This window comes from Elephantulus edwardii, unplaced genomic scaffold (genome assembly GCF_000299155.1).
Source record: "Elephantulus edwardii isolate Elephantulus edwardi_28Jun2011 unplaced genomic scaffold, EleEdw1.0 scaffold00241, whole genome shotgun sequence".
Taxonomy (NCBI): Eukaryota; Metazoa; Chordata; class Mammalia; order Macroscelidea; family Macroscelididae; genus Elephantulus; species Elephantulus edwardii.
The window spans coordinates 286301-289217 of record NW_006399991.1 but is presented as its reverse complement, the minus strand read 5'-3'; the positions used below and the strand labels follow the sequence as shown (position 1 = coordinate 289217).

Here is a 2917-nt window from a genome sequence, read left to right as displayed (position 1 = left end):
TTGGTAGGATTATCATTTTTATCATATTGAGTCTTTCTATCCATTAGGAAGCTCTAATGGTACAGTGATAAGAAAGTGTGCTGCAATCCAAAAGGCACATGGTTCTAATCCACCAGCCACTCTGTGGGACAATCTCTACTACCCAGGAAATTTATTGTTTCTAAAAACCTACTCGACAATCAGCTCATACTCGATGGTACACAACAACAACACCCATGAACAAAGAACATTTTTCCATTAAGTTAGTTCTCTTATTGTTTCTTGCAATAGTGTACAGGATAGTACATGACCTCCACAAGAAAAAGATTGATGACTCAATTAAAAAATGGACAAAAGCCATGGAAAAGCTTTTCATAGAGGAAGACATGCAGATGGACAACAGATACATGAATAAATGCTCAAAATCACTAAGAGAGATGTGAATACCTTTTATAATAAACAAAAATGGGCAGTCGCTGTTTTTTCCCGCCTGTGGCCGGTGTGGCATATGTGTCATGATGGACGTGATGGACTTGCCCAGAGCTCGCATCAATGCCGGCATGCTGGCTCAGTTCATCGACCGACCTGTCTGCTTCGTCGGGAGGCTAGAAAAGATTCATCCCACTGGGAAAATATTTGTTCTTTCAGAAGGAGAAGGAAAAACTGGAACTGCTGAATTGATGGATCCTCTTGATGAAGAACTTGCTGGGATCCTTGAAGTAGTTGGAAGAGTTACACCCAAGGCAACCATCATGTGCACATCTTATATTCAGTATAAAGAAGAAACCCATCCATTTGATCTTGGACTCTACAATGAAGCTATAAAAATTACCCATGAGATTCCTCAGTTTTTTCCTTTGGGAGTTACGCAATATGATTGATTTTTGTGAACTTTTAATGATTATGAATATAATGCTAAAGACCTCATATTCATAAAGGAAGCTTCTGATGTTTGGGAAATCTATATTATTTATAATATTTTTTGTTTGTTTTACATAGCCTAATTTTATATAATACATATAATTTCATAAAATTCTTGACAACTGATGTGCTGACTTTTCTTATGTTAGGAGGAGTAGGCTTTTATAATCTCTAGTAGATCAGATTAGATACATGAAGAAAGTAACCGTTGCCTTGCAATTCATCTTCCATTTTTTCAATAAATACAAATAAAATGGTAAAAAAAAGAAACAAAACGGGCAAAGATAGATATGTTGTTGATTGCCTTCGAGTGGAGCATGACTCATAGTGACCCTATGAATAAAAGGCCTGAAGCCCCTCTACAACAATCGACATTTATCAAGTTCATAGATTTTCCGGAGGCAAATTGTTTAGGAAGTGGATGCCACTTCTGCTTCCAAACCTGTCATAGCATGTTATTGTTGTTATGTGCCATTGAGACACCTGTGATGTATAGCCATCCTATGTATAGCAGCTCTAAACCCTTCCCTGTCCTGAACTAGTCTCACTAATTCTGGCACACCAACCCCCATTGCCCCAGTTACTGTATCGATCCATCTCAAATTCAAGCCTTGAGTTGCAATACTTAAGGATGCTGTGGGCACAATGTTAAATTATCCAGGAAGGATCAAAAGAAGATGGAAGGAGTACACAGAATCACTGTGCCAAAAATAATTTGTTGAGAGAGTGGAGGGATGGAGAAAGAGAGGAAGACACTCCATGAGACGCGTTGACTCAGTGACTGCAGTCATGGGGGCAGGTGTGTTGGAGATGGTGAATTTGGCTCAGGATAGAGCAGGGTTCAGAGCTGTTGTATATAGGATCACTATGAGTTGCTGGCGACTTGACGGAACATAACAACAACAACTTGTAGAGCTGCAGTGTGGGGTTGCTTGTGGTCAATGGTATTTGCAGCAGTTCTCTGGCTCAGGGTTCTGTGTGCTTGATGCTGTACACGTCATCTGGATGAACATTCAGCAGCTGTACTTATCATAGGACCATCTTTCCCACTGTCAGTGGAGATGCAGCACCATTTGCCATATATAATAGCTTGAATCAGCCTGACTTGTGACTCCATGCACAACAGAACAAAGCCTGAGTGTCCAGCGTCCCTCTGGCTGTAGAGAGGACTGTGGAGGCAGGGAGGGTTTCCCAGAGGGTAATGGAAGGAAAGTGGTGGTGGGGACACAGCGATAGAAATAAGGTCAGCCTAGTCCCCCTCTTCTGCCTCCCAGGCCCTGGGTGGAACTTTCAGGGCCTGGGTGGAGCCCTGGGGTGGATGGGGAGGACCCAGGCTCTCTGAGCTAAGTGCCTGAGCGGGAAGTGAGAGGTTATAGCAAGGAACTGAGTCATTGCAATCCATAGTGTTGTTGTTATTTTAATGTTTGTTCTTATCTTTTTTTTTTAAATGTGAACAAATAAGCCTGTCTTGGTGAGGATGAAACCAAGTTTCTCCTTAGAAACTAGGATTTTGAAGCTACATCTCACATACTTTAGGCAGATGGCAGGAGAGACTGGTCCTTGGAGAAGGACATTATGCTTGAAGGGTAGAGGGACAGCGCAGGAGAGGAAGACCCTTGATGAGATGGATTGATACAGTATCTGGGATAATAGGGGTTAGTATGTTGGAATCAGTGAAACTGGCTCAGTACAGGACAGGCTTCAGAGCTGCTGAACATAGGGTTGCTACAGGCCACAGGCAAATTGATGGCACATAATAACGACAGTATGAATTTTAAAAAACCTGTAGTGAATATGTATGCAAGCAAACAGTCCCCTCCCTTTCCCACATCTTTCACATGTACAGTTTATTGTCATGTTCTTCATGTTGTCTAGCCATCACCACGTTCAATTCCAGATATTTCCATCTCTCTTTTTTAATATAAAATAAAAATTATTTTATTATTGTTATTGTTGTTGTTGTTGTTATGTGCCATCGAGTCGCTTGCGACTCATAGCTACCCTATGTACAAAAGCC

General features: G+C 41.3%; 1 pseudogene; it reads left to right on the top strand.

The window, feature by feature from the left end:
- Window positions 1–494: 494 nt before the first annotated feature.
- On the top strand, window positions 495–860 carry LOC102866974 (annotated as a pseudogene).
- The last annotated feature ends 2057 nt before the right edge of the window (window positions 861–2917 follow it).